Below are 21,267 nucleotides of genomic sequence, written 5' to 3'. Positions count from 1 at the left end.
CGCGTGCGCAGTCAGCGGCAGGCAGCGACGCGCTGGGGGTGGGCAGCGGGTAGGTGAAGGAGGCCGGGCGAGGAGACGAGGGGGGCTGGGAGGGCTCCACCTTGGCGAGTCCAGCCGTGGAGGTGCATCTTGTGTGAGTGTGAGTGAGTGTGAGTGTGTGTGTGTGTGTAGAGAGACAGCCCCCCGCCCCGCCCCGCCCATCACCCCCGTCCCTGGGAGCCCGCGGGACCCGGCCAGCGAACTCAACCGGCCCGGCCCGGCGCGGGGCCTGGGGCGGGAGGCGGCGGCGGGGAAGCCCAGAGAGGCTCGGCTTCTCGAGCGGGGCAGGGGCGCCCTCCGCCGCCGTCTAGGGCCACACCACCCTGAACGCCCCCGATCTCGTCTGGTCTCGGAAGCTAAGCAGGGTCGGGCCTGGTTAGTACTTGGATGGGAGACCGCCTGGGAATACCGGGTGCCACAGGCTGCTGCTTTTTTTTTTTTTTTTTTTTTTTTTTTGCCTCTTGTTCTGTCCCCTTTCTGGGAGCGTGGCGGCGGCCCGGGGTGGGGGTCACCCCCACCCTCAGCGCCCGCCCGCGGTGCCTGGCGCCCCAGCCCGCACCGTGGGGCCTCCTCTTGTCCCAAGCCGCGACACCGCCGCCACGCGGCAGCATGCGTGGCATCTGGACTGTCAGGTCTCAGACCAAAGGTCTGCTCTGTGGGAACCGACACGCTGGAGGAAACCTTGAGAGTCTGAGAGGGGAGGGAGTTCCAGAAGAAGGCCAGGATGTCATTTTGAGGGAGTATGTGACCAGAACTCGTCCCGTTGCTTTTGGGGTTCTATGGGCTACACGCAGGAATCTTTGGTGGTGGCACCTGATGTTGGGGGATCCGGAGTCACACCCAGACCTGCTCCACAGGCCTCCTTTTACTTTTCTCTTCGGATTCATTATTTTTAAAAAGTGTCTCTTACCTCTATGATTGCATTTTCTTTTCTCTCTCTCTTCAAGCAGATGATGGGAGTACACGTATTCAGGTGACATGTGTTGCCCGTGCCCCCCTCCCCCCTGTGTTCTTTTTTTTTTTTTTTTTTTTTTTTGAGACAGAGTCTCGTTTTGCTGCCCAGGCTAGAGTGAGTGCCATGGCGTCAGCCTAGCTCACAGCAACCTCAATCTCCGGGCTCAAGCAATCCTGCTGCCTCAGCCTCCCGAGTAGTTGGGACTACAGGCATGCACCACCACGCCCGGCTGTGTTTTTCTATATATATTAGTTGGCCAATTAATTTCTTTCTATTTTTAGTAGAGACGGGGTCTCGCTCTTGCTCAGGCTGGTTTCGAACTCCTGACCTGGAGCAATCCGCCCGCCTCGGCCTCCCAGAGAGCTAGGATTACAGGCGTGAGCCACCGCGCCCGGCCCCCCCTGTGTTCTTATTCATATACCTCTCATGTTGTTCCAGCGTATTGTGGGGGTACCAATGTTAAGGTCGGGTGCCTTGCCCTCTCCAAGCCTCCCCCCTCGGGTCAGAGCTTCAAGTGCGCCCATCCCCCAGTCGGTGCGCACCCACCCCATGCCTAATGGATGTGTATGCCCCTCCCCTCCCCCCACCCGCCCGACACCCACCCGATGAAGGTGATTCCTCTCTGTCCACTTAGGCGTCCATCCGTTCGTACCAGTTTGCTGGTGAGCGCGCTCACGTGGTGCTCGTGTGTCCATTCTTGGGATACCTGGCTTACTGGAACGGGTCCCAGCTCTGGCCAGGAGAACACGAGAGGCGCCCTCTCACCGCTGCTCCTCACAGCCGAATGGCACTCCGTGGTGTCCACGCGCCACATTTTATTCATGCACTCCTGGATGGATGGGCACTCGGGTCGCTTCCACGTCTTTGCGATTGTGAATTGTGCCCTAACTGTAACCCTAACCCTTACCCAGCCCGTCTCCTCTGCCCCTGCCTGACGCACTCCTCCCCGGCCAGGCCCGTCACTGTCCTGGGCCCCCGCCTGTCCGGCTCCTCCCCGCCCGGCCTGTCACCGTCCTCTGCCCCTGCCTGACATGGTCCTTCCCGCCCGCCCGGCCTCTCACCGTCCTCGGCCCCTGCCTGACCGGCTCCTCCGTCGCCTGGGCCTTCCAAGGGCTTGGTGTGGACGCTGCTTCCAGGAAGCCCTCCAGGAACCCGGCAGCAGGGTGGCCGCAGCAGTCTCCAGCAGCCGTCCCTAAGTCGCTTGAGTGCGGGGGACGTGCCCCCGCTGTGCCGCGGGGGCCCAGCCTGGTGTCTTCCCTGAGGCCCTGGGGCTGCCGGCTGGGCTGCCGCTCCCCACAAGGGGAGAGCCGCGGAGGTGGGGACCGCCTCCTGATGGGGACGTACACGCAGCTCTCCACGTCGGATTCCGGGGCTCTCTGTCCTGCCCGAAGGCCCAGCTGGCCTGCGGGTCCTTAGAGTGGCAAAAACATCCGAAAACTGAGATTGAGGGTCCGGTGGGTGTCTGCACTTTTGTGCTGGGCACCCCAGGGAGGCCCGGGGGCTGGCTGGACAACGTGGTCTGCTGGGCGGGGGGGTTGGAGGAGCAACTGATGCCCTTTGCACTTTGGGTAGCAAGAGTCTGAGGTGTCTCTGAGCCCTGTGCCATGTGGGGGGGGCGGGGGGAGGAGGAGGAGGAGGTGGGAAGGGCCGGGGCCTGCAGTCCTGTTCCCGGGGTGGCACGGCAAGTGGCTTCTTCCACAGGCTGCTTGGCCTGGGCTCCCTGCACCTGGGCCTTTGGAGGACCGGCCCTGTGCTTGCCAACACTTCCTGCAGGGACCCAGAGCTGGGAGGTGGCATCTCTCAGCCCTGGTTCGGGCAGAGCCCCAGCGGGCCATGCCCACAACCTCTCTCAGCACCGGTCCCCCAGAAGGCTCCTTTGGGACCAGGATTCTCTTGCGGTGACTCTTTAAGGTCTGGCCCCTGGATGGAGGGGCACCAGGAGTAGAGGAGCAGGAAGGGGAAGGGGGTGGCCATGCGAGGGGACACTTTGAGGCCAAGTCCCAGCTTCAGCCTGATCCTCCTGGGAACCCCGCTCTGAGACAAGGAGCCGGGCTTCGCATTCCCACAGCAGCCAGTCGTGGGCTGAGGACACCTGGGGCGTTGGGAACTCCCTGGCTTCTCCTTGGTTTAACGTCTAGAGCTGCTTGTGAATCGCGCCGCCACACACACCCGAGCTCAGGTGTCTTCCGCACAGACTGCGGGCCTCGCTCTTCTGAATGCCGCTAGCTCGCCACCCACCCACAGGTGAACCTGGTCAGGGTGCTTTCTCTCAGGGGCAGACTCTTTTCCGGGCGGGCTACCGGTGTCTCTGTTTGCTCGTTTCTTGCTTCCATTTCGGGAAAGTCTTCCTTGCTGGGTGTGGAAATCTCCTATGCCTTCCCTCGCCTATTCTGTCAGCTTTCAAATTCTCTTTCAGTTGCCACCCTCACAGATGGATTAGGAAACTCTTTCCGGTGCACTCATTAGTGAAATGACCTCCAGGAAGCTGGAATCCAATATCTAATGGCCGATTTTTAGCGAGTCCACACGCCAGGGTGGTCGGGGTCCAATGCAGCCCCGGCCAGGCCCAGGCCCCTTGGACTGGGCCACAGGAGGACACGGAGGAGGGTCCCGGCCCCCACGAAGCGGTGCCGGCAGTTCTCCACGGGCTTGGGCGTTTTCCAGAGGTAGGAGATGGAGGGGACTGATTTCTTCAGCGCCCCCCAAACCACGCCACCCCACCCCACCCATGGGACACATCCCCAGAGAGAGACGCCCCATACACTGGCTGTGCCCCAGCCCTGGCCCCGGGGAATAGGCGGCAGCCCACCCACAGGGCGAGGGGGGGGCGCAGCTGAAAGGGGTTGTGGGGGAGGGCGGCCCCTGGCTGGGGTCAAAGGGCGAGCGTCCCGCGCGTGCGCAGTCAGCGGCAGGCAGCGACGCGCTGGGGGTGGGCAGCGGGTAGGTGAAGGAGGCCGGGCGAGGAGACGAGGGGGGCTGGGAGGGCTCCACCTTGGCGAGTCCAGCCGTGGAGGCGCATCTTGTGTGAGTGTGAGTGAGTGTGAGTGTGTGTGTGTGTGTATAGAGAGACAGCCCCCCGCCCCGCCCCGCCCCGCCCCGCCCATCACCCCCGTCCCTGGGAGCCCGCGGGACCCGGCCGGCGAACTCAACCGGCCCGGCCCGGCGCGGGGCCTGGGGCGGGAGGCGGCGGCGGCGGGGAAGCCCAGAGAGGCTCGGCTTCTCGAGCGGGGCAGGGGCGCCCTCCACCGCCGTCTAGGGCCACACCACCCTGAACGCCCCCGATCTCGTCTGGTCTCGGAAGCTAAGCAGGGTCGGGCCTGGTTAGTACTTGGATGGGAGACCGCCTGGGAATACCGGGTGCCACAGGCTGCTGCTTTTTTTTTTTTTTTTTTTTTTTTTTTTGCCTCTTGTTCTGTCCCCTTTCTGGGAGCGTGGCGGCGGCCCGGGGTGGGGGTCACCCCCACCCTCAGCGCCCGCCCGCGGTGCCTGGCGCCCCAGCCCGCACCGTGGGGCCTCCTCTTGTCCCAAGCCGCGACACCGCCGCCACGCGGCAGCATGCGTGGCATCTGGACTGTCAGGTCTCAGACCAAAGGTCTGCTCTGTGGGAACCGACACGCTGGAGGAAACCTTGAGAGTCTGAGAGGGGAGGGAGTTCCAGAAGAAGGCCAGGATGTCATTTTGAGGGAGTATGTGACCAGAACTCGTCCCGTTGCTTTTGGGGTTCTATGGGCTACACGCAGGAATCTTTGGTGGTGGCACCTGATGTTGGGGGATCCGGAGTCACACCCAGACCTGCTCCACAGGCCTCCTTTTACTTTTCTCTTCGGATTCATTATTTTTAAAAAGTGTCTCTTACCTCTATGATTGCATTTTCTTTTCTCTCTCTCTTCAAGCAGATGATGGGAGTACAAGTATTCAGGTGACATGTGTTGCCCGTGCCCCCCTCCCCCCTGTGTTCTTTTTTTTTTTTTTTTTTTGAGACAGAGTCTCGTTTTGCTGCCCAGGCTAGAGTGAGTGCCATGGCGTCAGCCTAGCTCACAGCAACCTCAATCTCCGGGCTCAAGCAATCCTGCTGCCTCAGCCTCCCGAGTAGTTGGGACTACAGGCATGCACCACCACGCCCGGCTGTGTTTTTCTATATATATTAGTTGGCCAATTAATTTCTTTCTATTTTTAGTAGAGACGGGGTCTCGCTCTTGCTCAGGCTGGTTTCGAACTCCTGACCTGGAGCAATCCGCCCGCCTCGGCCTCCCAGAGAGCTAGGATTACAGGCGTGAGCCACCGCGCCCGGCCCCCCCTGTGTTCTTATTCTTATACCTCTCAGGTTGTTCCAGCGTATTGTGGGGGTACCAATGTTAAGGTCGGGTGCCTTGCCCTCTCCAAGCCTCCCCCCTCGGGTCAGAGCTTCAAGTGCGCCCATCCCCCAGTCGGTGCGCACCCACCCCATGCCTAATGGATGTGTATGCCCCTCCCCTCCCCCCACCCGCCCGACACCCACCCGATGAAGGTGATTCCTCTCTGTCCACTTAGGCGTCCATCCGTTCGTACCAATTTGCTGGTGAGCGCGCTCACGTGGTGCTCGTGTGTCCATTCTTGGGATACCTGGCTTACTGGAACGGGTATCAGCTCTGGCCAGGAGAACACGAGAGGCGCCCTCTCACCGCTGCTCCTCACAGCCGAATGGCACTCCGTGGTGTCCACGCGCCACATTTTATTCATGCACTCCTGGATGGATGGGCACTCGGGTCGCTTCCACGTCTTTGCGATTGTGAATTGTGCCCTAACTGTAACCCTAACCCTTACCCAGCCCGTCTCCTCTGCCCCTGCCTGACGCACTCCTCCCCGGCCAGGCCCGTCACTGTCCTGGGCCCCCGCCTGTCCGGCTCCTCCCCGCCCGGCCTGTCACCGTCCTCTGCCCCTGCCTGACATGGTCCTTCCCGCCCGCCCGGCCTCTCACCGTCCTCGGCCCCTGCCTGACCGGCTCCTCCGTCGCCTGGGCCTTCCAAGGGCTTGGTGTGGACGCTGCTTCCAGGAAGCCCTCCAGGAACCCGGCAGCAGGGTGGCCGCAGCAGTCTCCAGCAGCCGTCCCTAAGTCGCTTGAGTGCGGGGGACGTGCCCCCGCTGTGCCGCGGGGGCCCAGCCTGGTGTCTTCCCTGAGGCCCTGGGGCTGCCGGCTGGGCTGCCGCTCCCCACAAGGGGAGAGCCGCGGAGGTGGGGACCGCCTCCTGATGGGGACGTACACGCAGCTCTCCACGTCGGATTCCGGGGCTCTCTGTCCTGCCCGAAGGCCCAGCTGGCCTGCGGGTCCTTAGAGTGGCAAAAACATCCGAAAACTGAGATTGAGGGTCCGGTGGGTGTCTGCACTTTTGTGCTGGGCACCCCAGGGAGGCCCGGGGGCTGGCTGGACAACGTGGTCTGCTGGGCGGGGGGGTTGGAGGAGCAACTGATGCCCTTTGCACTTTGGGTAGCAAGAGTCTGAGGTGTCTCTGAGCCCTGTGCCCTGTGGGGGGGGCGGGGGGAGGAGGAGGAGGAGGTGGGAAGGGCCGGGGCCTGCAGTCCTGTTCCCGGGGTGGCACGGCAAGTGGCTTCTTCCACAGGCTGCTTGGCCTGGGCTCCCTGCACCTGGGCCTTTGGAGGACCGGCCCTGTGCTTGCCAACACTTCCTGCAGGGACCCAGAGCTGGGAGGTGGCATCTCTCAGCCCTGGTTCGGGCAGAGCCCCAGCGGGCCATGCCCACAACCTCTCTCAGCACCGGTCCCCCAGAAGGCTCCTTTGGGACCAGGATTCTCTTGCGGTGACTCTTTAAGGTCTGGCCCCTGGATGGAGGGGCACCAGGAGTAGAGGAGCAGGAAGGGGAAGGGGGTGGCCATGCGAGGGGACACTTTGAGGCCAAGTCCCAGCTTCAGCCTGATCCTCCTGGGAACCCCGCTCTGAGACAAGGAGCCGGGCTTCGCATTCCCACAGCAGCCAGTCGTGGGCTGAGGACACCTGGGGCGTTGGGAACTCCCTGGCTTCTCCTTGGTTTAACGTCTAGAGCTGCTTGTGAATCGCGCCGCCACACACACCCGAGCTCAGGTGTCTTCCGCACAGACTGCGGGCCTCGCTCTTCTGAATGCCGCTAGCTCGCCACCCACCCACGGGTGAACCTGGTCAGGGTGCTTTCTCTCAGGGGCAGACTCTTTTCCGGGCGGGCTACCGGTGTCTCTGTTTGCTCGTTTCTTGCTTCCATTTCGGGAAAGTCTTCCTTGCTGGGTGTGGAAATCTCCTATGCCTTCCCTCGCCTATTCTGTCAGCTTTCAAATTCTCTTTCAGTTGCCACCCTCACAGATGGATTAGGAAACTCTTTCCGGTGCACTCATTAGTGAAATGACCTCCAGGAAGCTGGAATCCAATATCTAATGGCCGATTTTTAGCGAGTCCACACGCCAGGGTGGTCGGGGTCCAATGCAGCCCCGGCCAGGCCCAGGCCCCTTGGACTGGGCCACAGGAGGACACGGAGGAGGGTCCCGGCCCCCACGAAGCGGTGCCGGCAGTTCTCCACGGGCTTGGGCGTTTTCCAGAGGTAGGAGATGGAGGGGACTGATTTCTTCAGCGCCCCCCAAACCACGCCACCCCACCCCACCCATGGGACACATCCCCAGAGAGAGACGCCCCATACACTGGCTGTGCCCCAGCCCTGGCCCCGGGGAATAGGCGGCAGCCCACCCACAGGGCGAGGGGGGGGGCGCAGCTGAAAGGGGTTGTGGGGGAGGGCGGCCCCTGGCTGGGGTCAAAGGGCGAGCGTCCCGCGCGTGCGCAGTCAGCGGCAGGCAGCGACGCGCTGGGGGTGGGCAGCGGGTAGGTGAAGGAGGCCGGGCGAGGAGACGAGGGGGGCTGGGAGGGCTCCACCTTGGCGAGTCCAGCCGTGGAGGCGCATCTTGTGTGAGTGTGAGTGAGTGTGAGTGTGTGTGTGTGTGTAGAGAGAGACAGCCCCCCGCCCCGCCCCGCCCCGCCCCGCCCCGCCCATCACCCCCGTCCCTGGGAGCCCGCGGGACCCGGCCGGCGAACTCAACCGGCCCGGCCCGGCGCGGGGCCTGGGGCGGGAGGCGGCGGCGGGGAAGCCCAGAGAGGCTCGGCTTCTCGAGCGGGGCAGGGGCGCCCTCCGCCGCCGTCTAGGGCCACACCACCCTGAACGCCCCCGATCTCGTCTGGTCTCGGAAGCTAAGCAGGGTCGGGCCTGGTTAGTACTTGGATGGGAGACCGCCTGGGAATACCGGGTGCCACAGGCTGCTGCTTTTTTTTTTTTTTTTTTTTTTTTTTTTTGCCTCTTGTTCTGTCCCCTTTCTGGGAGCGTGGCGGCGGCCCGGGGTGGGGGTCACCCCCACCCTCAGCGCTCGCCCGCGGTGCCTGGCGCCCCAGCCCGCACCGTGGGGCCTCCTCTTGTCCCAAGCCGCGACACCGCCGCCACGCGGCAGCATGCGTGGCATCTGGACTGTCAGGTCTCAGACCAAAGGTCTGCTCTGTGGGAACCGACACGCTGGAGGAAACCTTGAGAGTCTGAGAGGGGAGGGAGTTCCAGAAGAAGGCCAGGATGTCATTTTGAGGGAGTATGTGACCAGAACTCGTCCCGTTGCTTTTGGGGTTCTATGGGCTACACGCAGGAATCTTTGGTGGTGGCACCTGATGTTGGGGGATCCGGAGTCACACCCAGACCTGCTCCACAGGCCTCCTTTTACTTTTCTCTTCGGATTCATTATTTTTAAAAAGTGTCTCTTACCTCTATGATTGCATTTTCTTTTCTCTCTCTCTTCAAGCAGATGATGGGAGTACAAGTATTCAGGTGACATGTGTTGCCCGTGCCCCCCTCCCCCCTGTGTTCTTTTTTTTTTTTTTTTTTTTGAGACAGAGTCTCGTTTTGCTGCCCAGGCTAGAGTGAGTGCCATGGCGTCAGCCTAGCTCACAGCAACCTCAATCTCCGGGCTCAAGCAATCCTGCTGCCTCAGCCTCCCGAGTAGTTGGGACTACAGGCATGCACCACCACGCCCGGCTGTGTTTTTCTATATATATTAGTTGGCCAATTAATTTCTTTCTATTTTTAGTAGAGACGGGGTCTCGCTCTTGCTCAGGCTGGTTTCGAACTCCTGACCTGGAGCAATCCGCCCGCCTCGGCCTCCCAGAGAGCTAGGATTACAGGCGTGAGCCACCGCGCCCGGCCCCCCCTGTGTTCTTATTCATATACCTCTCATGTTGTTCCAGCGTATTGTGGGGGTACCAATGTTAAGGTCGGGTGCCTTGCCCTCTCCAAGCCTCCCCCCTCGGGTCAGAGCTTCAAGTGTGCCCATCCCCCAGTCGGTGCGCACCCACCCCATGCCTAATGGATGTGTATGCCCCTCCCCTCCCCCCACCCGCCCGACACCCACCCGATGAAGGTGATTCCTCTCTGTCCACTTAGGCGTCCATCCGTTCGTACCAATTTGCTGGTGAGCGCGCTCACGTGGTGCTCGTGTGTCCATTCTTGGGATACCTGGCTTACTGGAACGGGTCCCAGCTCTGGCCAGGAGAACACGAGAGGCGCCCTCTCACCGCTGCTCCTCACAGCCGAATGGCACTCCGTGGTGTCCACGCGCCACATTTTATTCATGCACTCCTGGATGGATGGGCACTCGGGTCGCTTCCACGTCTTTGCGATTGTGAATTGTGCCCTAACTGTAACCCTAACCCTTACCCAGCCCGTCTCCTCTGCCCCTGCCTGACGCACTCCTCCCCGGCCAGGCCCGTCACTGTCCTGGGCCCCCGCCTGTCCGGCTCCTCCCCGCCCGGCCTGTCACCGTCCTCTGCCCCTGCCTGACATGGTCCTTCCCGCCCGCCCGGCCTCTCACCGTCCTCGGCCCCTGCCTGACCGGCTCCTCCGTCGCCTGGGCCTTCCAAGGGCTTGGTGTGGACGCTGCTTCCAGGAAGCCCTCCAGGAACCCGGCAGCAGGGTGGCCGCAGCAGTCTCCAGCAGCCGTCCCTAAGTCGCTTGAGTGCGGGGGACGTGCCCCCGCTGTGCCGCGGGGGCCCAGCCTGGTGTCTTCCCTGAGGCCCTGGGGCTGCCGGCTGGGCTGCCGCTCCCCACAAGGGGAGAGCCGCGGAGGTGGGGACCGCCTCCTGATGGGGACGTACACGCAGCTCTCCACGTCGGATTCCGGGGCTCTCTGTCCTGCCGGAAGGCCCAGCTGGCCTGCGGGTCCTTAGAGTGGCAAAAACATCCGAAAACTGAGATTGAGGGTCCGGTGGGTGTCTGCACTTTTGAGCTGGGCACCCCAGGGAGGCCCGGGGGCTGGCTGGACAACGTGGTCTGCTGGGCGGGGGGGTTGGAGGAGCAACTGATGCCCTTTGCACTTTGGGTAGCAAGAGTCTGAGGTGTCTCTGAGCCCTGTGCCCTGTGGGGGGGGGCGGGGGGAGGAGGAGGAGGAGGAGGAGGAGGTGGGAAGGGCCGGGGCCTGCAGTCCTGTTCCCGGGGTGGCACGGCAAGTGGCTTCTTCCACAGGCTGCTTGGCCTGGGCTCCCTGCACCTGGGCCTTTGGAGGACCGGCCCTGTGCTTGCCAACACTTCCTGCAGGGACCCAGAGCTGGGAAGTGGCATCTCTCAGCCCTGGGTCGGGCAGAGCCCCAGCGGGCCATGCCCACAACCTCTCTCAGCACCGGTCCCCCAGAAGGCTCCTTTGGGACCAGGATTCTCTTGCGGTGACTCTTTAAGGTCTGGCCCCTGGATGGAGGGGCACCAGGAGTAGAGGAGCAGGAAGGGGAAGGGGGTGGCCATGCGAGGGGACACTTTGAGGCCAAGTCCCAGCTTCAGCCTGATCCTCCTGGGAACCCCGCTCTGAGACAAGGAGCCGGGCTTCGCATTCCCACAGCAGCCAGTCGTGGGCTGAGGACACCTGGGGCGTAGGGAACTCCCTGGCTTCTCCTTGGTTTAACGTCTAGAGCTGCTTGTGAATCGCGCCGCCACACACACCCGAGCGCAGGTGTCTTCCGCACAGACTGCGGGCCTCGCTCTTCTGAATGCCGCTAGCTCGCCACCCACCCACGGGTGAACCTGGTCAGGGTGCTTTCTCTCAGGGGCAGACTCTTTTCCGGGCGGGCTACCGGTGTCTCTGTTTGCTCGTTTCTTGCTTCCATTTCGGGAAAGTCTTCCTTGCTGGGTGTGGAAATCTCCTATGCCTTCCCTCGCCTATTCTGTCAGCTTTCAAATTCTCTTTCAGTTGCCACCCTCACAGATGGATTAGGAAACTCTTTCCGGTGCACTCATTAGTGAAATGACCTCCAGGAAGCTGGAATCCAATATCTAATGGCCGATTTTTAGCGAGTCCACACGCCAGGGTGGTCGGGGTCCAATGCAGCCCCGGCCAGGCCCAGGCCCCTTGGACTGGGCCACAGGAGGACACGGAGGAGGGTCCCGGCCCCCACGAAGCGGTGCCGGCAGTTCTCCACGGGCTTGGGCGTTTTCCAGAGGTAGGAGATGGAGGGGACTGATTTCTTCAGCGCCCCCCAAACCACGCCACCCCACCCCACCCATGGGACACATCCCCAGAGAGAGACGCCCCATACACTGGCTGTGCCCCAGCCCTGGCCCCGGGGAATAGGCGGCAGCCCACCCACAGGGCGAGGGGGGGGGCGCAGCTGAAAGGGGTTGTGGGGGAGGGCGGCCCCTGGCTGGGGTCAAAGGGCGAGCGTCCCGCGCGTGCGCAGTCAGCGGCAGGCAGCGACGCGCTGGGGGTGGGCAGCGGGTAGGTGAAGGAGGCCGGGCGAGGAGACGAGGGGGGCTGGGAGGGCTCCACCTTGGCGAGTCCAGCCGTGGAGGTGCATCTTGTGTGAGTGTGAGTGAGTGTGAGTGTGTGTGTGTGTGTAGAGAGACAGCCCCCCGCCCCGCCCCGCCCATCACCCCCGTCCCTGGGAGCCCGCGGGACCCGGCCAGCGAACTCAACCGGCCCGGCCCGGCGCGGGGCCTGGGGCGGGAGGCGGCGGCGGGGAAGCCCAGAGAGGCTCGGCTTCTCGAGCGGGGCAGGGGCGCCCTCCGCCGCCGTCTAGGGCCACACCACCCTGAACGCCCCCGATCTCGTCTGGTCTCGGAAGCTAAGCAGGGTCGGGCCTGGTTAGTACTTGGATGGGAGACCGCCTGGGAATACCGGGTGCCACAGGCTGCTGCTTTTTTTTTTTTTTTTTTTTTTTTTTTGCCTCTTGTTCTGTCCCCTTTCTGGGAGCGTGGCGGCGGCCCGGGGTGGGGGTCACCCCCACCCTCAGCGCCCGCCCGCGGTGCCTGGCGCCCCAGCCCGCACCGTGGGGCCTCCTCTTGTCCCAAGCCGCGACACCGCCGCCACGCGGCAGCATGCGTGGCATCTGGACTGTCAGGTCTCAGACCAAAGGTCTGCTCTGTGGGAACCGACACGCTGGAGGAAACCTTGAGAGTCTGAGAGGGGAGGGAGTTCCAGAAGAAGGCCAGGATGTCATTTTGAGGGAGTATGTGACCAGAACTCGTCCCGTTGCTTTTGGGGTTCTATGGGCTACACGCAGGAATCTTTGGTGGTGGCACCTGATGTTGGGGGATCCGGAGTCACACCCAGACCTGCTCCACAGGCCTCCTTTTACTTTTCTCTTCGGATTCATTATTTTTAAAAAGTGTCTCTTACCTCTATGATTGCATTTTCTTTTCTCTCTCTCTTCAAGCAGATGATGGGAGTACACGTATTCAGGTGACATGTGTTGCCCGTGCCCCCCTCCCCCCTGTGTTCTTTTTTTTTTTTTTTTTTTTTTTTGAGACAGAGTCTCGTTTTGCTGCCCAGGCTAGAGTGAGTGCCATGGCGTCAGCCTAGCTCACAGCAACCTCAATCTCCGGGCTCAAGCAATCCTGCTGCCTCAGCCTCCCGAGTAGTTGGGACTACAGGCATGCACCACCACGCCCGGCTGTGTTTTTCTATATATATTAGTTGGCCAATTAATTTCTTTCTATTTTTAGTAGAGACGGGGTCTCGCTCTTGCTCAGGCTGGTTTCGAACTCCTGACCTGGAGCAATCCGCCCGCCTCGGCCTCCCAGAGAGCTAGGATTACAGGCGTGAGCCACCGCGCCCGGCCCCCCCTGTGTTCTTATTCATATACCTCTCATGTTGTTCCAGCGTATTGTGGGGGTACCAATGTTAAGGTCGGGTGCCTTGCCCTCTCCAAGCCTCCCCCCTCGGGTCAGAGCTTCAAGTGCGCCCATCCCCCAGTCGGTGCGCACCCACCCCATGCCTAATGGATGTGTATGCCCCTCCCCTCCCCCCACCCGCCCGACACCCACCCGATGAAGGTGATTCCTCTCTGTCCACTTAGGCGTCCATCCGTTCGTACCAATTTGCTGGTGAGCGCGCTCACGTGGTGCTCGTGTGTCCATTCTTGGGATACCTGGCTTACTGGAATGGGTCCCAGCTCTGGCCAGGAGAACACGAGAGGCGCCCTCTCACCGCTGCTCCTCACAGCCGAATGGCACTCCGTGGTGTCCACGCGCCACATTTTATTCATGCACTCCTGGATGGATGGGCACTCGGGTCGCTTCCACGTCTTTGCGATTGTGAATTGTGCCCTAACTGTAACCCTAACCCTTACCCAGCCCGTCTCCTCTGCCCCTGCCTGACGCACTCCTCCCCGGCCAGGCCCGTCACTGTCCTGGGCCCCCGCCTGTCCGGCTCCTCCCCGCCCGGCCTGTCACCGTCCTCTGCCCCTGCCTGACATGGTCCTTCCCGCCCGCCCGGCCTCTCACCGTCCTCGGCCCCTGCCTGACCGGCTCCTCCGTCGCCTGGGCCTTCCAAGGGCTTGGTGTGGACGCTGCTTCCAGGAAGCCCTCCAGGAACCCGGCAGCAGGGTGGCCGCAGCAGTCTCCAGCAGCCGTCCCTAAGTCGCTTGAGTGCGGGGGACGTGCCCCCGCTGTGCCGCGGGGGCCCAGCCTGGTGTCTTCCCTGAGGCCCTGGGGCTGCCGGCTGGGCTGCCGCTCCCCACAAGGGGAGAGCCGCGGAGGTGGGGACCGCCTCCTGATGGGGACGTACACGCAGCTCTCCACGTCGGATTCCGGGGCTCTCTGTCCTGCCCGAAGGCCCAGCTGGCCTGCGGGTCCTTAGAGTGGCAAAAACATCCGAAAACTGAGATTGAGGGTCCGGTGGGTGTCTGCACTTTTGTGCTGGGCACCCCAGGGAGGCCCGGGGGCTGGCTGGACAACGTGGTCTGCTGGGCGGGGGGGTTGGAGGAGCAACTGATGCCCTTTGCACTTTGGGTAGCAAGAGTCTGAGGTGTCTCTGAGCCCTGTGCCCTGTGGGGGGGGCGGGGGGAGGAGGAGGAGGAGGTGGGAAGGGCCGGGGCCTGCAGTCCTGTTCCCGGGGTGGCACGGCAAGTGGCTTCTTCCACAGGCTGCTTGGCCTGGGCTCCCTGCACCTGGGCCTTTGGAGGACCGGCCCTGTGCTTGCCAACACTTCCTGCAGGGACCCAGAGCTGGGAGGTGGCATCTCTCAGCCCTGGTTCGGGCAGAGCCCCAGCGGGCCATGCCCACAACCTCTCTCAGCACCGGTCCCCCAGAAGGCTCCTTTGGGACCAGGATTCTCTTGCGGTGACTCTTTAAGGTCTGGCCCCTGGATGGAGGGGCACCAGGAGTAGAGGAGCAGGAAGGGGAAGGGGGTGGCCATGCGAGGGGACACTTTGAGGCCAAGTCCCAGCTTCAGCCTGATCCTCCTGGGAACCCCGCTCTGAGACAAGGAGCCGGGCTTCGCATTCCCACAGCAGCCAGTCGTGGGCTGAGGACACCTGGGGCGTTGGGAACTCCCTGGCTTCTCCTTGGTTTAACGTCTAGAGCTGCTTGTGAATCGCGCCGCCACACACACCCGAGCTCAGGTGTCTTCCGCACAGACTGCGGGCCTCGCTCTTCTGAATGCCGCTAGCTCGCCACCCACCCACGGGTGAACCTGGTCAGGGTGCTTTCTCTCAGGGGCAGACTCTTTTCCGGGCGGGCTACCGGTGTCTCTGTTTGCTCGTTTCTTGCTTCCATTTCGGGAAAGTCTTCCTTGCTGGGTGTGGAAATCTCCTATGCCTTCCCTCGCCTATTCTGTCAGCTTTCAAATTCTCTTTCAGTTGCCACCCTCACAGATGGATTAGGAAACTCTTTCCGGTGCACTCATTAGTGAAATGACCTCCAGGAAGCTGGAATCCAATATCTAATGGCCGATTTTTAGCGAGTCCACACGCCAGGGTGGTCGGGGTCCAATGCAGCCCCGGCCAGGCCCAGGCCCCTTGGACTGGGCCACAGGAGGACACGGAGGAGGGTCCCGGCCCCCACGAAGCGGTGCCGGCAGTTCTCCACGGGCTTGGGCGTTTTCCAGAGGTAGGAGATGGAGGGGACTGATTTCTTCAGCGCCCCCCAAACCACGCCACCCCACCCCACCCATGGGACACATCCCCAGAGAGAGACGCCCCATACACTGGCTGTGCCCCAGCCCTGGCCCCGGGGAATAGGCGGCAGCCCACCCACAGGGCGAGGGGGGGGGCGCAGCTGAAAGGGGTTGTGGGGGAGGGCGGCCCCTGGCTGGGGTCAAAGGGCGAGCGTCCCGCGCGTGCGCAGTCAGCGGCAGGCAGCGACGCGCTGGGGGTGGGCAGCGGGTAGGTGAAGGAGGCCGGGCGAGGAGACGAGGGGGGCTGGGAGGGCTCCACCTTGGCGAGTCCAGCCGTGGAGGCGCATCTTGTGTGAGTGTGAGTGAGTGTGAGTGTGTGTGTGTGTGTAGAGAGAGACAGCCCCCCGCCCCGCCCCGCCCCGCCCCGCCCCGCCCATCACCCCCGTCCCTGGGAGCCCGCGGGACCCGGCCGGCGAACTCAACCGGCCCGGCCCGGCGCGGGGCCTGGGGCGGGAGGCGGCGGCGGGGAAGCCCAGAGAGGCTCGGCTTCTCGAGCGGGGCAGGGGCGCCCTCCGCCGCCGTCTAGGGCCACACCACCCTGAACGCCCCCGATCTCGTCTGGTCTCGGAAGCTAAGCAGGGTCGGGCCTGGTTAGTACTTGGATGGGAGACCGCCTGGGAATACCGGGTGCCACAGGCTGCTGCTTTTTTTTTTTTTTTTTTTTTTTTTTTTTGCCTCTTGTTCTGTCCCCTTTCTGGGAGCGTGGCGGCGGCCCGGGGTGGGGGTCACCCCCACCCTCAGCGCTCGCCCGCGGTGCCTGGCGCCCCAGCCCGCACCGTGGGGCCTCCTCTTGTCCCAAGCCGCGACACCGCCGCCACGCGGCAGCATGCGTGGCATCTGGACTGTCAGGTCTCAGACCAAAGGTCTGCTCTGTGGGAACCGACACGCTGGAGGAAACCTTGAGAGTCTGAGAGGGGAGGGAGTTCCAGAAGAAGGCCAGGATGTCATTTTGAGGGAGTATGTGACCAGAACTCGTCCCGTTGCTTTTGGGGTTCTATGGGCTACACGCAGGAATCTTTGGTGGTGGCACCTGATGTTGGGGGATCCGGAGTCACACCCAGACCTGCTCCACAGGCCTCCTTTTACTTTTCTCTTCGGATTCATTATTTTTAAAAAGTGTCTCTTACCTCTATGATTGCATTTTCTTTTCTCTCTCTCTTCAAGCAGATGATGGGAGTACAAGTATTCAGGTGACATGTGTTGCCCGTGCCCCCCTCCCCCCTGTGTTCTTTTTTTTTTTTTTTTTTTTGAGACAGAGTCTCGTTTTGCTGCCCAGGCTAGAGTGAGTGCCATGGCGTCAGCCTAGCTCACAGCAACCTCAATCTCCGGGCTCAAGCAATCCTGCTGCCTCAGCCTCCCGAGTAGTTGGGACTACAGGCATGCACCACCACGCCCGGCTGTGTTTTTCTATATATATTAGTTGGCCAATTAATTTCTTTCTATTTTTAGTAGAGACGGGGTCTCGCTCTTGCTCAGGCTGGTTTCGAACTCCTGACCTGGAGCAATCCGCCCGCCTCGGCCTCCCAGAGAGCTAGGATTACAGGCGTGAGCCACCGCGCCCGGCCCCCCCTGTGTTCTTATTCATATACCTCTCATGTTGTTCCAGCGTATTGTGGGGGTACCAATGTTAAGGTCGGGTGCCTTGCCCTCTCCAAGCCTCCCCCCTCGGGTCAGAGCTTCAAGTGTGCCCATCCCCCAGTCGGTGCGCACCCACCCCATGCCTAATGGATGTGTATGCCCCTCCCCTCCCCCCACCCGCCCGACACCCACCCGATGAAGGTGATTCCTCTCTGTCCACTTAGGCGTCCATCCGTTCGTACCAATTTGCTGGTGAGCGCGCTCACGTGGTGCTCGTGTGTCCATTCTTGGGATACCTGGCTTACTGGAACGGGTCCCAGCTCTGGCCAGGAGAACACGAGAGGCGCCCTCTCACCGCTGCTCCTCACAGCCGAATGGCACTCCGTGGTGTCCACGCGCCACATTTTATTCATGCACTCCTGGATGGATGGGCACTCGGGTCGCTTCCACGTCTTTGCGATTGTGAATTGTGCCCTAACTGTAACCCTAACCCTTACCCAGCCCGTCTCCTCTGCCCCTGCCTGACGCACTCCTCCCCGGCCAGGCCCGTCACTGTCCTGGGCCCCCGCCTGTCCGGCTCCTCCCCGCCCGGCCTGTCACCGTCCTCTGCCCCTGCCTGACATGGTCCTTCCCGCCCGCCCGGCCTCTCACCGTCCTCGGCCCCTGCCTGACCGGCTCCTCCGTCGCCTGGGCCTTCCAAGGGCTTGGTGTGGACGCTGCTTCCAGGAAGCCCTCCAGGAACCCGGCAGCAGGGTGGCCGCAGCAGTCTCCAGCAGCCGTCCCTAAGTCGCTTGAGTGCGGGGGACGTGCCCCCGCTGTGCCGCGGGGGCCCAGCCTGGTGTCTTCCCTGAGGCCCTGGGGCTGCCGGCTGGGCTGCCGCTCCCCACAAGGGGAGAGCCGCGGAGGTGGGGACCGCCTCCTGATGGGGACGTACACGCAGCTCTCCACGTCGGATTCCGGGGCTCTCTGTTCTGCCGGAAGGCCCAGCTGGCCTGCGGGTCCTTAGAGTGGCAAAAACATCCGAAAACTGAGATTGAGGGTCCGGTGGGTGTCTGCACTTTTGAGCTGGGCACCCCAGGGAGGCCCGGGGGCTGGCTGGACAACGTGGTCTGCTGGGCGGGGGGGTTGGAGGAGCAACTGATGCCCTTTGCACTTTGGGTAGCAAGAGTCTGAGGTGTCTCTGAGCCCTGTGCCCTGTGGGGGGGGCGGGGGGAGGAGGAGGAGGAGGAGGAGGAGGTGGGAAGGGCCGGGGCCTGCAGTCCTGTTCCCGGGGTGGCACGGCAAGTGGCTTCTTCCACAGGCTGCTTGGCCTGGGCTCCCTGCACCTGGGCCTTTGGAGGACCGGCCCTGTGCTTGCCAACACTTCCTGCAGGGACCCAGAGCTGGGAAGTGGCATCTCTCAGCCCTGGGTCGGGCAGAGCCCCAGCGGGCCATGCCCACAACCTCTCTCAGCACCGGTCCCCCAGAAGGCTCCTTTGGGACCAGGATTCTCTTGCGGTGACTCTTTAAGGTCTGGCCCCTGGATGGAGGGGCACCAGGAGTAGAGGAGCAGGAAGGGGAAGGGGGTGGCCATGCGAGGGGACACTTTGAGGCCAAGTCCCAGCTTCAGCCTGATCCTCCTGGGAACCCCGCTCTGAGACAAGGAGCCGGGCTTCGCATTCCCACAGCAGCCAGTCGTGGGCTGAGGACACCTGGGGCGTAGGGAACTCCCTGGCTTCTCCTTGGTTTAACGTCTAGAGCTGCTTGTGAATCGCGCCGCCACACACACCCGAGCGCAGGTGTCTTCCGCACAGACTGCGGGCCTCGCTCTTCTGAATGCCGCTAGCTCGCCACCCACCCACGGGTGAACCTGGTCAGGGTGCTTTCTCTCAGGGGCAGACTCTTTTCCGGGCGGGCTACCGGTGTCTCTGTTTGCTCGTTTCTTGCTTCCATTTCGGGAAAGTCTTCCTTGCTGGGTGTGGAAATCTCCTATGCCTTCCCTCGCCTATTCTGTCAGCTTTCAAATTCTCTTTCAGTTGCCACCCTCACAGATGGATTAGGAAACTCTTTCCGGTGCACTCATTAGTGAAATGACCTCCAGGAAGCTGGAATCCAATATCTAATGGCCGATTTTTAGCGAGTCCACACGCCAGGGTGGTCGGGGTCCAATGCAGCCCCGGCCAGGCCCAGGCCCCTTGGACTGGGCCACAGGAGGACACGGAGGAGGGTCCCGGCCCCCACGAAGCGGTGCCGGCAGTTCTCCACGGGCTTGGGCGTTTTCCAGAGGTAGGAGATGGAGGGGACTGATTTCTTCAGCGCCCCCCAAACCACGCCACCCCACCCCACCCATGGGACACATCCCCAGAGAGAGACGCCCCATACACTGGCTGTGCCCCAGCCCTGGCCCCGGGGAATAGGCGGCAGCCCACCCACAGGGCGAGGGGGGGGGCGCAGCTGAAAGGGGTTGTGGGGGAGGGCGGCCCCTGGCTGGGGTCAAAGGGCGAGCGTCCCGCGCGTGCGCAGTCAGCGGCAGGCAGCGACGCGCTGGGGGTGGGCAGCGGGTAGGTGAAGGAGGCCGGGCGAGGAGACGAGGGGGGCTGGGAGGGCTCCACCTTGGCGAGTCCAGCCGTGGAGGTGCATCTTGTGTGAGTGTGAGTGAGTGTGAGTGTGTGTGTGTGTGTAGAGAGACAGCCCCCCGCCCCGCCCCGCCCATCACCCCCGTCCCTGGGAGCCCGCGGGACCCGGCCAGCGAACTCAACCGGCCCGGCCCGGCGCGGGGCCTGGGGCGGGAGGCGGCGGCGGGGAAGCCCAGAGAGGCTCGGCTTCTCGAGCGGGGCAGGGGCGCCCTCCGCCGCCGTCTAGGGCCACACCACCCTGAACGCCCCCGATCTCGTCTGGTCTCGGAAGCTAAGCAGGGTCGGGCCTGGTTAGTACTTGGATGGGAGACCGCCTGGGAATACCGGGTGCCACAGGCTGCTGCTTTTTTTTTTTTTTTTTTTTTTTTTTTGCCTCTTGTTCTGTCCCCTTTCTGGGAGCGTGGCGGCGGCCCGGGGTGGGGGTCACCCCCACCCTCAGCGCCCGCCCGCGGTGCCTGGCGCCCCAGCCCGCACCGTGGGGCCTCCTCTTGTCCCAAGCCGCGACACCGCCGCCACGCGGCAGCATGCGTGGCATCTGGACTGTCAGGTCTCAGACCAAAGGTCTGCTCTGTGGGAACCGACACGCTGGAGGAAACCTTGAGAGTCTGAGAGGGGAGGGAGTTCCAGAAGAAGGCCAGGATGTCATTTTGAGGGAGTATGTGACCAGAACTCGTCCCGTTGCTTTTGGGGTTCTATGGGCTACACGCAGGAATCTTTGGTGGTGGCACCTGATGTTGGGGGATCCGGAGTCACACCCAGACCTGCTCCACAGGCCTCCTTTTACTTTTCTCTTCGGATTCATTATTTTTAAAAAGTGTCTCTTACCTCTATGATTGCATTTTCTTTTCTCTCTCTCTTCAAGCAGATGATGGGAGTACACGTATTCAGGTGACATGTGTTGCCCGTGCCCCCCTCCCCCCTGTGTTCTTTTTTTTTTTTTTTTTTTTTTTGAGACAGAGTCTCGTTTTGCTGCCCAGGCTAGAGTGAGTGCCATGGCGTCAGCCTAGCTCACAGCAACCTCAATCTCCGGGCTCAAGCAATCCTGCTGCCTCAGCCTCCCGAGTAGTTGGGACTACAGGCATGCACCACCACGCCCGGCTGTGTTTTTCTATATATATTAGTTGGCCAATTAATTTCTTTCTATTTTTAGTAGAGACGGGGTCTCGCTCTTGCTCAGGCTGGTTTCGAACTCCTGACCTGGAGCAATCCGCCCGCCTCGGCCTCCCAGAGAGCTAGGATTACAGGCGTGAGCCACCGCGCCCGGCCCCCCCTGTGTTCTTATTCATATACCTCTCATGTTGTTCCAGCGTATTGTGGGGGTACCAATGTTAAGGTCGGGTGCCTTGCCCTCTCCAAGCCTCCCCCCTCGGGTCAGAGCTTCAAGTGCGCCCATCCCCCAGTCGGTGCGCACCCACCCCATGCCTAATGGATGTGTATGCCCCTCCCCTCCCCCCACCCGCCCGACACCCACCCGATGAAGGTGATTCCTCTCTGTCCACTTAGGCGTCCATCCGTTCGTACCAATTTGCTGGTGAGCGCGCTCACGTGGTGCTCGTGTGTCCATTCTTGGGATACCTGGCTTACTGGAACGGGTCCCAGCTCTGGCCAGGAGAACACGAGAGGCGCCCTCTCACCGCTGCTCCTCACAGCCGAA

The 21,267-nt window shown here is 62.5% G+C and overlaps 6 non-coding genes across 6 annotated transcripts; all 6 read left to right on the top strand.

The window, feature by feature from the left end:
* The first annotated feature begins 344 nt into the window (after window positions 1–344).
* Window positions 345–463, top strand: LOC142865337 (5S ribosomal RNA). Its single transcript, XR_012915640.1, has one exon. It is a non-coding gene; the product is annotated as a 5S ribosomal RNA (ribosomal RNA).
* A 3,781-nt stretch (window positions 464–4,244) lies between these two features.
* On the top strand, window positions 4,245–4,363 carry LOC142865336 (5S ribosomal RNA). Its single transcript, XR_012915639.1, has one exon. It is a non-coding gene; the product is annotated as a 5S ribosomal RNA (ribosomal RNA).
* A 3,780-nt stretch (window positions 4,364–8,143) lies between these two features.
* LOC142865335 (5S ribosomal RNA) lies at window positions 8,144–8,262 on the top strand. The gene has a single exon (XR_012915638.1). It is a non-coding gene; the product is annotated as a 5S ribosomal RNA (ribosomal RNA).
* A 3,775-nt stretch (window positions 8,263–12,037) lies between these two features.
* LOC142865334 (5S ribosomal RNA) lies at window positions 12,038–12,156 on the top strand. Its single transcript, XR_012915637.1, has one exon. It is a non-coding gene; the product is annotated as a 5S ribosomal RNA (ribosomal RNA).
* A 3,784-nt stretch (window positions 12,157–15,940) lies between these two features.
* LOC142865333 (5S ribosomal RNA) lies at window positions 15,941–16,059 on the top strand. The gene has a single exon (XR_012915636.1). It is a non-coding gene; the product is annotated as a 5S ribosomal RNA (ribosomal RNA).
* Window positions 16,060–19,833: 3,774 nt separating this feature from the next.
* LOC142865332 (5S ribosomal RNA) lies at window positions 19,834–19,952 on the top strand. The gene has a single exon (XR_012915635.1). It is a non-coding gene; the product is annotated as a 5S ribosomal RNA (ribosomal RNA).
* Window positions 19,953–21,267: the final 1,315 nt, after the last annotated feature.

The sequence above is a fragment of the Microcebus murinus genome, chromosome 28 (assembly GCF_040939455.1).
Source record: "Microcebus murinus isolate Inina chromosome 28, M.murinus_Inina_mat1.0, whole genome shotgun sequence".
Lineage (NCBI taxonomy): Eukaryota > Metazoa > Chordata > Mammalia > Primates > Cheirogaleidae > Microcebus > Microcebus murinus.
The sequence above is the reverse complement of the archived record's forward strand: the minus strand, read 5'-3'. Positions and strand labels throughout refer to the sequence as shown.